This window comes from Pan troglodytes, chromosome 2, assembly GCF_028858775.2.
Source record: "Pan troglodytes isolate AG18354 chromosome 2, NHGRI_mPanTro3-v2.0_pri, whole genome shotgun sequence".
NCBI classification, from domain to species: Eukaryota; Metazoa; Chordata; class Mammalia; order Primates; family Hominidae; genus Pan; species Pan troglodytes.
In genome coordinates this window covers 144,602,053-144,615,107 of record NC_086015.1, presented here as the reverse complement: position 1 = coordinate 144,615,107, position 13,055 = coordinate 144,602,053, and the positions used below count along the sequence as shown (strand labels likewise).

At 42.8% G+C, this 13,055-nt stretch overlaps 1 protein-coding gene across 31 annotated transcripts in view; it reads right to left on the bottom strand.

The window, feature by feature from the left end:
• The window catches only part of ZBTB38 (zinc finger and BTB domain containing 38), a 124,965-nt gene that overhangs the window by 43,979 nt on the left and 67,931 nt on the right, over window positions 1-13,055 (bottom strand). For 13 of the 31 annotated variants that reach the window (XM_054682279.2, XM_054682280.2, XM_054682277.2 and 10 more), the window contains one exon: window positions 1,236-1,340. The exons of 1 other annotated variant lie outside the window; for it this stretch is intronic. The gene's annotated coding sequence lies outside the window, so the exon portion shown is untranslated. Of the gene's footprint in view, window positions 1-1,235; window positions 1,341-2,114; window positions 2,775-2,817; window positions 3,287-8,762; window positions 9,008-13,055 lie in introns of those variants that run through there. 17 more of the 31 variants (XM_001160326.6, XM_054682282.2, XM_054682283.2 and 14 more) reach the window with 7 other exon arrangements.

Genomic DNA, 13,055 nt, shown 5'->3' with positions numbered 1-13,055 from the left:
CTAGCATATTAACAATAGAAAATTGCTAACAGTTGAACAACAAATTCTTTGCTAAGAGACTGGAAATGACTAATATGATTGTAAAAACAAATCTGTCTGGTCTTGAGTACCCAAGTGCCTTGTAGAAGCTCAATAAACATTTGTTGATGAAAAATAAATGAATGAATTCAGAGAAGGCCTTACTATCATTTATAAATTGAGGGCATAAGTTTTAATAGATAGGTGGAAGTATAGATTTAAGTGGAGAAAAAAGAAAAATTGAATTTAGAGGTAGGAATTTTGGTGTGTCTATGACTCTGGTCTGTCCCTGCGATGGACCCCACTCTGCAACTGCTGGAGAAGCAGGGGAAGAAGGTGGGGGTGAATGGCAAGCACCGTCCATCCTACTGTGCCTCTCTGGAATCAGGCTGCAAGCTCCTCCAGGACGGGCACTTTGCAGTCCTGGCACAGAGCTGTGCCCACAGAAGGGACTTCATACATGCAGTATGAGATGCAAAGCTCTCCATGACCTGTCTCTATTTTCACATTTCAATCCTTTACGCCTATTCTTCCTCACCTCATAGGGCTATCGTGAGGGGTAAATAAAAAATACTGTGCTTAAAGCCCTTCACACACTGCCTAGCGTACACATGCACACAAATGCTCGACAAATGGTAGTTGTTATTGTCACCATCTGGGACCTTGTATATGGCTCCAAGGTAGAGCTTAGTGTGCTGGGCCGTCAATATTTGTCTGCGACAGCTGCAAGTGTCCCGGGGATGGTCTCTTCACATTTGTATACTCGGTGCCTAGCAGAGCGCTCACCTCACAGAGGGCCCTGAAGCTGGCTATGTGACTGAGCAACGAAGATCCAAGGTCCAGTCCTGCCTTGACCCCAACCCACTGGGTAACCCTGAAGAGTCATTTAAACTCTCCGGGCCTCAGCAATGTCAGTGCATCCTTCCAGCCTAGGGAAACTAGAGATCTGTGAAGAGACGTGTAAAAGACCCCACGACAATTGCTGACAGAACTGGAACAAGAAACCAGCTGTCCTAAAGCCTTGATCTCCTAGTTCCCCTTCATTATGGGGGCTTCACACATCCGGTCTCCCAGTAACATATCACTTGAGTGTCATGGTCACTTTGTAACCCCAAAACTTGGTGGATTGCTGTCTTGAATCATATACCCTTTGGGAGTCCCTCAGAAAGACCATTTCCTATCTCATGTAGACTAAGGAGAGACGTGACTTTAGTTACCTCAGTTAGAACAGACCAGCTTTAACACAGTGAGATTCCTGTGCTTTGGAAGAAATCACTTGGAAATCCTTGGTTCTGAGTCCTCCATTTCTTCCACATCAAGATCTAAAAAGAAAAAAAAAGTGCAGTGTCCCATGACTAGCTGCTAGGATTTCATCTTTTAGCAACAATAATAACTGCAATTAGCACATATTGAACACATAAGTCAAACACCCACAAAGTGGTTGACATATGTGGTTTCGTGTTGTCTTCATAACAACCTTCAGATGTAGGGAACATTCCCCCATTTTACAGCTATAGAAACGGAGACTCTAATGGACCACGGAACCTGTTCAAGGTCACACAGCTGGTGTATGTGACAATTAGGACTCAAATCCAGATTCAATTGATTCCAAAGCCTGGGCTATTAACCAGTAAGTCAGGGTTTTAAAAACTTTTCAGACAGTGACCCACTGTTTTAAAAATTTACATTATATAAACTGAAAACCAAAAGTCTCATAAAACAATGCTTACCCTTACTATGTGCAATGCACGTTATTTTTTCTATTCTTCTCTGTATTGTACTATATATTCTATATCTTTAAGAAGATTTCCAGTAGCAACCCGCTAAACTGATCCCACAATCTTAGAATGGGTCCCCCACTCTTGAAAAACGCTACACTTAGATATAGCGACTCACTAGCTGCTTCTCTGAAACCAGGACAAAACTCTTCCACATTTTGTAACCATGAGAATCTGACCAAGTAGTTGAGCTTCACAGAAGAAAAGTCTTTAACCTTTAAAATATGTATAAGGCACCATAACACATATCACCTATAATCGATCCTTAGAAGGGATACTCAATTAGGGCCAACGTCCAGAATGGAATTAGGCACTTACCTACCGCAGTGCAGGAGTTATAAAGTGGAACCGCGGACAGACTAAAATCTCAGGTGATTTATGGTGTACCCTATAAAAAAAGTGGCTAACGGCGGGCGGTTGTGTTGTATGTTGTACCAACAGAGCAGACCTTACTACTGCAGAAGTAGGCGGCTGAGACTGCAAACCCCTGGGGGCAGGGCCCTGCCTTTGCACGTCCCGTTCAATTCCAGGGGCTTGGTGTTGCATCAAGGAAATCATCAAGTTCCCGTAGGGTCAGGACTAGGGTCCAATTCCCAATCCAGGAGACGGGAGGTGTGACTGTCAAAGCAGTGCCCGAGCCCGCTGGACTCGAGCCCACCACGTCCCCAGCCCCGGGAGCGCATTCCTCCTCGGCCCCCGCCCTCTAGCACAGCCGCGCAGTTGGGCCACGAGATGCGGCGCAACCTGCCCGCACTCTCCAGCCGAACCCACCCCGCCCCGCCCCGCTCCGGGCGCGGGCCCCGGAGTCCGGGCACCTGCGGGCGCTTCCTCCCCGCGGGCAGCTCGGTTCTGCTGCGTTTGCAGAGCTCAACCCTTGCGAGGGTTTCCCCAGCCCGGCTTCCCGGCTCCCTCCAGAAGCGAGGAGCGATCGGGCTGGCGGCGCCGCGGGCGCCGCGCCCGCAGGCCGCGCCTCGCCCCGCCCCGCCCCCGGCCCCGCGAAGACCCTGCGAGGGGCACTTACGGGGCTCGGCTCCTTCGCCGCCGGCGCGTTTCCCCGGGGGTCCATGGTGCTTCCGGACCCGTGAGTCCGGCCGCAACGCTGCACAGCACCGCCCAGAAAATGGACGCCGGCGGCTCGGCTCTGCCGGCCCGGCCCGCCCCCGGCGCGGGGCAGAGGACGCAGCCCGTCCGGGAGGAGGTCGGCCCGACCCGCAGCCCCGCGGGCCCGGGGCTGGGGTAACTGCGGCGCCAAGGACCAGGCCTCAGGAGGGCGGCGGCGGGACCCGTGAGGGCCCCGTAAGGCCCCATGCCCGACCCAGTGGCCAGCCGGGGCCCCCCACCAAGGAGGCAGCGGCCTCAGCCTCCTCAGGGAGGACACAATTCAGAACCTGCCGAAGGACAACGCAGTTAGGACTCTGGGCCACAGAGCCTGGTGACTGTCAGAACAAGGCCTCGGGCCGCAGAAGGGTCCGTGGGCTCCTGTTCGAGACTATGCACACTGGATTCGCAGAAAGTCGCTGTTTCAATTGCATCAAATTCTCAGGAATAAGGAGTCACCTGTGTTTTTTCCGTGGCCGTCAAGAGAGGCCTAGATAGATTTTTCCCAACGTGGCACCGAAACTATTTCACGCAAAAGACCCAGTCTTCTTCTTTAAATGAAGGGCCCTGGCCGCTGGCATCTTTCTTCCAAGATCCAGGGGCTGCTCATTGAAAAAGTATTCAGAGAGGGCCTGCCACAAGCTGGCCATGTGGAGCTAATGCACGAATAATGGACAGGTGTTTCTTTTTTAAATCGTCCATGTTCCCTGTGTTTTGACAGTAGAGTCTTATTCTTAAGTTTTCTTAAAAAAAAAAAAAATTCAAGGCCACAGCTTAAAAGGATTAAAAAGTCAATTCTTTACGTTTTCAGCCAGGAATCTACAGTACTTGCAATTCTGCATCCCAGTTCCTGACCATGTTTTAAGAATGTGATCACTTGATGAAAAGACTCCAATATTAAATATAAAGCCAACAAAACATTTTAAATAATGAGGGAAAAATATATTGACTCCAGGTCAAATTAAATAATCATGTTATTTAAAAATAAAAGGAAGAGTTTTGAAGGCCGACAGTTTGGGCAACATGCATACACATGTATATTAGCATTTCCCAACCTCCTCAAAGCCAAGCACCCTTTATTCTTCCTCCATACGCCATGTGTTCAGAAAGATCTACTCAACTAAACTGCATTTATTAAGTAATGATTCATCTTCCCACTTAAAAAAAACAAAAACAAAAAACCTGCAATGTTTTTGTATATGCAATTACCAATCAGAGCTTTCTCAAAACCTGAGCTAACCTGTTGTTAATAGTGGATTCCAACCTAAAAAATTTGTGGTCTATTAATAATTGCATGTTTGTATGTTTCCACTGAAACTTTTGGAAACTCTGAAAATTACTGAAAGACCTCCAAGAAAACTGAGGCACATGGATTAGGAACCAGGGTTGGGAAGTGCTAGTATGCAGTATTGCTCTCTGTGTTTCCCTGTGACTGGAAGGTGGGAGGTGGTAGGGCAAGGCAATTCCGCTTTGGATTCAGCCTGCCTGGGTTTAAAGCCCAGCTTTGTTGCTTACAAGGCCACTTTAGGCAAGTTAGCTCAACTCCCGTGGCTTCTTCATCTATAAAATGGGACTAATTTTAATATTAGTGCCTACCTTGTAGGGCTTTTTAAGAACTAAATGAGATAATACATATGAAGCATTTGCAAGAGTACCTGGTATTATGTAAGCGCGCTATGATTGCAGGCTGTTGTGGCTGCTGTTAGTACTGGAAGTTAAGTATTCAGAGTTCTAAGTTCCTACCATCCAAACAGTGAGAATCATAGCTACTGTGTGTAAAACAACCTTTACACCCTAGAAATTTTCCATGGGTAATCTGCCAGGATCACATGGTGAGTGACATAAAGGGATTGAAACACAGGTCTGACTCCATATCCACTTTTTTGTATTGTTAACATGTTCCAGGTGGTACCTTGACCAGACTCTGTCAACAGCTTGTTAAGGGTAAAACCGGCTCTGGGTTTCCTAAGAGGCTTAGCAAGTGAATGGGTCTTTACATCCACTTGGGAATTCACAAACAGTGGCATTTCTTTCTTATTAGAGCCAAATGTTTCTCCAGAAGTGGCTAGATTTCCCCAAATTGTTATTAATAACTAAAATATCACAGCAACAGTTTTAAACAACACAGTCTAAAAATTACATAATCAACCCGTTCTTCAAAATTTTCCATCCTTCCTCATAACCAGTCACAGATTCTCTCTCTTAATCATTCTTCTGAGTATGGGGAACTATCTGGAAATTTCCAGGAAGGGCCCAAGTTGTCATAATTATTTTCTTTTCTGTAAAAGTTTATCATTTTCAAGACCACTAAACATGATGTGTTTCCTCTATCTTTATAATACTTCTCATTTCAATACATTTGCAAAAAAAAAAAAAAAAAAAAAGCAAGACTTTCAAGATTATCTCCTCTCTTAAATTCTTAAATTTCCACCAGTTCTTCACTATTCCCACAATATGCTTCCTTATCCTTTTCCAGGGGCCTTTTCTAGAAGGCTTTCCTACCTCATTCATTTAATCTCCACACAGGTTTCTGTTATCCTACAACTGCCTGCTTGCACCTTCTGACTAGGACTCTTGGCCAGTTTAACACTTACTAACGTCTTCTCTTTAAGGTTTCAATATTATAATATATTAAAAGACTAAAGTATCTTTTTTAAACCCGCTTGCTGTCTTTGTTTCCTACTATTGGTTAGGAATCTGTTAACTCATTCCAACTCTCATACTAGCAGCACTCTGTTAATTTAATTCGTGGTTTTACTTTTTTTCCTCTTTCCCTCAAGCTGGGTTCTCACCAAATTCTATAACTTGGCCTCCCCTAATTTGGCTGCTTATCTCTTTCCCTTCAAGCACTTTAAGGAAGTCTCTTTCCAAGTCATTTTTTCTCATCTCTACTACATTTTTGAAAGGCTACTTGTTGTGTGTGATGTGTGTGTTTGGTAGTAAATCTACCAAAGCCCTTGAAGAGGCAATGTTTAGAATAGGGGTGTCAACTTCCCATGCCCGTGGGAGCCAGGCAGATAAATGTGTGAAACTGCTTATGGGAAGTGGCATGAATTTTGGCCTGCAGGAGAATTCAAGTCCCACCTAAATGGGGTTGGGAGGTGGGGAATGGGGATGGTGGCTACCCAACCCCGACCAATTGTTGCCAGGTGGAAATGCTAGATCTGCAGCACTTCCTAAGGGAGCCTAAATCAAGATTTTTATATAAAATCTATGAAATGTTGACTACTTAAAAAAAAAAAAGGAATATAAATCTGATCAAGGCTCTAGATGTAACTCCCAAGTTACAGGAAATCTCTGAGATAGAGAAACACACAGAACAGCACCAAGGGAGGTAATCACCAAATTTCAGATAGGAGGAAACTACAGTTTCTTCAACAAAATTTTACAGCAATAGCAAGGAAAAAAGAGAGGAGAGAAACCTATAAATTAAATGAAATTTAATAGTGTCAATTGCACTGTATGGACTTTATTTGGATTTGAGCCTTGAACAAATAAATTGGTTTTTTAAAAGATGACCTCTCATTTTTTGAATGCTATGATGTTTTGATGTTATTAAGGAATTATTGTTTTTGTTGGTGTGGTCTAGTACTGTGGTTATTTTTCTTTTTTAGTAATCCACATTTAAAAAATATATTTTAAAAGTAATCTACATTTCTAAAACTTTTATTTCAAAATATTTCAAACTTATAGAAGTGTTACAAGAACAGTGCAAAAAAAATACAGAAGGAGATTTACATGAAACAAGATTGCCTAGCAGCTGATAATTGTCAAAGAACTAACTGAGGGTTCATTAAACTAGCCTCTACTACATATGTTTAAGATTTTCATAAAGTTTTAAAAGGTTATGTTAATAAAAGTATTTAAAATGACATAAAATGCTTCTGCTAGGATGTTAAGTAGACAAGAAGATACATAGTTTGTCTACAAAATACTATCTCAACAATTAAAAAATGCACCATGCGTAGATAAAAGGCCAAAATGTTCAACACTCCAAATTACCTCATAATAGGGATATACTACTTTTATAATTTGAAAAAAAAAAGGTAATATCATTTTAAAACCAAGAAACAAAAATATTGGCGACTCATTCAACTAAAAACATTGTTAGAAGTGAAACAAACACACAGGTGGACTGAATCTGGCCAATAGGGCCCCAGTTTACAGGTTTCCAATTAGAAAATGGGCCTGCAAAACCCATTTGGTCCCTCGGGCCACATCTGGCCTGATACCTGTTTTTGTGTGGCCTACAAGCTAAGAATAGTTTATACATTTTTTAATTATTGGGAAAAAATCAAAAGGAGAATATAAACATAGCTCATTTTATTGCACTCCACTTTATTGGGTTTGTAGATACTGCGTCTTTTTTTACAGGTTGAAAGTTTCTGGCAACCCTGAGTCAAGCAAGTCTGACTGGCACCATTTTCCTAATAGCATGTGCTCACTTTGTGTCTCAGTGTCACATTTTAGTAATTCTCACAATATTTCAAACTTTTCCATTATCATTATATGTGTTATAGTGATCTGTGATCAGTGATCTTTGATGGTACTATTGTAATTGCTTTGGGGTGCCATGAACCACGCCCATATAAGATGGCGAACTTTATTGATAAATGTTTATGTTCTGACTGTTCCACTGACTGGCCATTCCCTACCTCTCTTCCTCTCCTTGGGCCTCCATATTTCCTCATCTACAACAATACTGAAATTAGGCCAATTAACCTTACAATGGCCTCTAAGTGTTCAAGTGAAAGGAAGAATTGAGCATTTCTCACTTTAAATCAAAAGCTAGAAATGATTAAGCTTCATGAGGAAGGTATGTCGAAAGTCAAGACAGGCCAAAAGCTAGCCCTCTTGTGCTAAGCATTTAGCCAAGTTGTAAGGAAAAGCTCCTGAAGGAAATTAAAAGGGATACTCCAATGAACACGGAAATGATAAGAAAGCCTTATTGCTTATCTCGAGAAAGAATGAGTGGTCAGGATACAGGATCAAATGAGCCACAACATTCCCTTTAGCCTAAGCCTAATCCAGAGTGAGGCCCTAACTCTCTTCAATTCTAGGAAGACTAGGAGAGGTAAGGAAGCTGCAGAAGAAAAATGTGGAGCAAGCAGAGGTTGGTTCATGAAGTGTGAAAAAGAAGCTGTCTCCATAACATAAAAGTGCAAAGTGAAGTAAGTGCTGATGTGGATGCTACAGCAAGTTATCCAGAAGATCTAGCTAAGACAATTGATGAAGGTGGCTACATTAAACAACAGATTTCCTATGTAGACAAAACAGCCTTCTATTGGAAGGAGATGTCACCTAGGACTTTCATAAATAGAGAGGAGAAATCAATGCCTGGCTTCAAAACTTCAATTAGGGGCTTATGAAGCTGGTGACTTTAAGTTGAAGCCAGTGCTCATTGACCATTATGAAAATCCTAGGACCTTTAAGAATTATGCTGAATCTACTCTGCCTGTACTCTATTAATGGAACAACAATGACTAGACGACGGCAGATCGAGTTTAGTGAATATTTTAAGCCCACTGTTGAGACCTACTGCTCAGAGAAAAGATTTCTTTCAAAATATTACTGCTCATTGACAATATACCTGGTCACCCAAGAACTGTGATGGACATGTACAAGGAGATAAATGTTGTTTTCATGCCTGCTAACACAACATCCATTCTTTAGTCCTGATCAAAGAATAATTTTGACTTTCAAGTCTTATTAAAAATATATTTCATAAGGCTATAACTGCCATAGACAGTGATTGCTCTGATGGATCTGGGCAAAGCAAATTGAAAACCTTTGGGAAAGGATTCACCATTCTAGATGCCATTAAGAACATTCATGATTAATGGAAGGAGGTCAAAATATCAGCATTACCAGGAGTTTGGAAGATGTTGGTTCCAACCCTCATGGATGACTTTGAGAGATTCAAGACTTCAGTGGAGGAAGTAACTGCAGATGTGGTGGAAATAGCATAAGAACTAGAAGTGGAGCCTAAAGATGGGACTGAATTTCTGCAATCTTATTATAAAACTTGATCAGATGAGGAGTTGCTTCTTATGGATGAGCAAAGAAACTGGTTTCTTGAGGTGGAATCTATTCCAGGTGAAGACACTGTGAACCTTGTTGAAATGACAACAAAGGATATATGATATTACATAAATTTAGTTGATGAAGCAAGGACAAAGTTTGAGAAGACTGACTCTACTTTTGAAAGAAATTTCTACTGTGGGTAAAATGCTATCAAACAGTGCCACAAACTAAAGAGAAATCTTTTGTGAAAGTCAATAAATGCAGTAAACTTCACTGTTGTTTTATTTTAAGAAATCGCCACCCCAACCTTCAGCAACACAACACTGATTAGTCAGCAGCCTTCAACATCCAGGCAAGACCCTCCATCTGCAGACAGATTATGACTTGCTGAAGGCTCAGACATCAGTAGCATATTTTAGCAACAAATTATTTTTAAACTAAGGTATATACATTTTTAAGGCATAATGGTACTACACACTTAATAGACTACAGTATAATGCAAACACAACTTTTATATGCACTGGGAAACTAAAAAGTTTGTGCACCTTGCTTTATTGCAACATTCGCTTTATTGAAGTAGCCTGGAACCGAACCTGTGACATCTGAGGTATGCCAGTATTTCATGATGTGAAAATTATATGAAATGCAGATTTTAGAGTTTATAAGTGAAGTTTTGAGACACAGTCACATTCATTCATTTCTGTATCTGTGAATGATAGTATATCATTATTACTATACTTAATATTATATATTATTGTATTTTGAATTTCATCAATACAAAATTTATGAAAATTTGCTTTGTCACTTGTTATATAAATACCTATGAAGTATCTTCAGTTTTGTCTTGACCCACTGTTAAACTAAATGTATAGAAGGCCATTGATTTAGACTGGCTCCTGCACTAAGCCCCAAGAGACCAAACCAAAATGGAGTCACTCACGCTAAAGTTCCACATCACCAAACTGAAATGAAGTTGTTTATCCAACTTGAGAAATTAGGAGAGAGATAATAGGCCAATTTTAGCCAGAATGATAAAGCAGTCCCCTCTGCTTTAACCTTTATAAGGAAAATTACCTGCAGTAACCTGATGTTAACCAATCTGCTTTTTGTATTATGTTATTTCCTTGTTCCTGCCTAAGCTACCTTATAAAAACCAATTGTTCTGCCATGCCCAACAGAATACCTTCCTATTTGTTATAGATAGCGTGCTGCCTGATTCACGAATTGCTAATAAAAACCAAGTAGATCTTTAAACTCAACTTGTTGAAAATTTGTTTTTCCATGCCATAAAGCCTAAAGTATTTGCTGTCTGGCTCTTTACAGAAAAAGTTTGTCAGCCTCTGGTTTAGAATTTGGGCTTTCCCTGTGACCTCAAGGCAGCTTTAGTCGAAAGAGCACTGGTCTAGGAGTCATGCATGGTTTCATTCCACCACTTAACTCTCCGAGAGACCTTAAGAAGTCCCATCTTCTCTGGGCCACAATTCCCTCAAAGATAGAGTATAGAGTCTAAAATCAATAAGGCAACAGAAACGTGTAGTTCAGATTCCCATAAGAGCTTAGCAGGAAGTACAGGGATGATGCAGTGCTAAATGCTGGTATGCCAGCCAGGTGTGGTTCTCCTGGAGACCAAGCGATTCAAACAATCAGAATATCCTTTGAGGATGGCTCCACAGGCACCCAGACTAGGGGCTGGATAGGCTGGTGAAGGAAGGAAGAGGAAGGCTCTGGGGGCTCCCAGAGCAAACTAGCATGCCTGCAGTGGGCAACCTGACTTTGGGGAAAATAATTTCTAAAATCTGCAGTGTACAGCAGGTATTTTGGGTAGGTCTTCAGTCTGTGCTTTGTAGATGACCAAAAGCACTTGATCACATAGCATGAATAAAAAGTCTGCTTATTTCATTTAATGTTTAATTCAGATCTAGTACAGTGATGGGGAGGAGGGTGGTAGGGGGTGGTGAGGAGTGGTGGTAAGGGGACCCTCTGGCATCCTCAGCATGTAGAATAGGAGACTTGGGAGAGAAATGGAAAGTTCAGGCTGGGCACGGTGGCTCACGCCTGTAATCCCAGCACTTTGGGAGGCTGAGGCGGGCGGATCACGAGGTCAACAGATTGAGACCATCGTGGCCAACATGGTGAAACCCCGTCTGTACTAAAAAAAATAAATACAAAAATTAGATGGGCATGGTGGTGCATGCCTGTAGTCCCAGCTACTCAGGAGGCTGAGGCAGGAGAATCACTTGAACCCAAGAGGCGGAGGTTGCAGTGACCTGAGATTGTGTCACTGCACTCCAGCCTGGCGACAGAACAAGACTCCGTTTCAAAAAAAAAAGAAAAGAAAGAAAAGAAAGAAAGAAAAAAAAAAGAAATGGAAAGTTCTTATGACTCTGTAGTAAATAAATCACCTTTAAGGACATCAATCTGTAGGCGCTTCACAATCGCCAACGTGGGGCCATTAAGTAGCAAGGCCAACATTATGAGCGAAGCCAGAGAGTACATCATAGCACCCAGTCTGTATGCCGTAGGCCTGCAACCTGCATTTAAGGTCTCTCCTGAGCCTTCTTTTTCTAGTTGCAACCCCTTCCCACTTTCTCCCTGGTACCTTGTTCCCCCAGCTCCATGGCGCAGCAGAGCGGCATCTCCTTTTATCCCCCTGGCTGCCTCCTGACTGCTTCCTTTGTTCCCTCTTTCTTATCTTCTGCATCCTCACCCTACCCCCATGCTGCCCTCTCTATCTACAGCCAGCTCCCCATTTTGTTTCCCAGATGACCACCCCATTCTCTTCCGCACTGTTCCCCAGTACCCTGAGTACTTCAGAGAATCTTTCCATGGTGTGGTTCCTTCCTTTCCCTGCTCCAGGTTCCTCTCTTCCCTTCCTCAGTTCAAGAAACAAGAGAAAAGGGAAAAAAAAATGACAAGGGCACTGCCCTTCTGGGATTTAACCACACTCTCAGCTGGTGGCTTTTGTTTTCTGGCTTCACTGGCTTGTAAGGCCCTCAGGGCAGGGACTCTACGTCATGCTCAGCGCTGGGGAAGGTCGGCAGGACTGTTAGGCCTTAATTAGAGCAAGGCCTCAGACAGGGTGGGAGATTTTAGCAAGCAAGAGGAAAAGAAATTTCAAAATATCCATTTGGCAGCAATGACCACAGAGTAAGGAAGAGGTTTGTTTTATTGTAGAAAGCATATAATGAAAGCCTCCACTGCTTTTCATGAGCACAGAAAGAATATTTACACTGGCAATTTTCAAACCAAACAGCACCAGAAAACAAACTCCCTCCACAGGCCAAACATAGGGAGTGTTCAGTCTTGAACCCTGAGCAGGAATTGCTGCAGAAGCAAGAAGAACATTAAGGGGGAAAAAATGCAAAATGAGTTATGAGACCAAAAGAGCAATTTTCTGGTCAATGAGACATTTAGGCTAAGGCAGTGGCATGCTGGGATCACCTAACAAAGACAATTGATTTTGCAACTGGTCTCTGATTTACCTGCTGCCCAGAAAGCCTTCTGCAGAACAGCCAGCATGGAGACCCCCCACTGTCAACCAGGGAAGGTAAAAAAGCAAAAACATCTTGCCTACATCACAAATTCAAATTTTTGCATTTGAGGGCTTCTCAACTTAACATCTGCTCATGAATGCAAAAGTGGCAGCCGTTATTGAGGTCACCTGGCAATGCAGGCGGACCAGCTTGAAGAAGGGCAGCCAGACATACGGTGGCTTATTAGGAGCCAAGACATCTCGGGAAGGTGGTGAGGTCAAGACACAAAGTCCAAGTGAATAACTGTCCTTGTCATCAGCTGAAATGCCCCAAACTGAGGGATGGCCTCTAGCGAACAGTATAAAAGGCCATTAAGAGAACAGCACGCCATTTATTTCTTCCTGGAACAGGGAGGATACACAATTGTACTTGTCCATACAATGCTCTACCCTTGTGTGGGAACCTGGACTGCAGTTTCATAGGGGGACTATGTCATATTTCATTCTGCTTGGCTTATAGCAGTGTTTGGCACATAGCAGATGCTCAACAAATGCTCAAAGAAGTAAACTGAATTGTTGCAGTCCCCTTCCCCACTAATGGGCAGAGAGCCCCTTTACCACCAGCCCCCTTCCCCACTCTACTACAAAGGAACCGAACAAGCTTG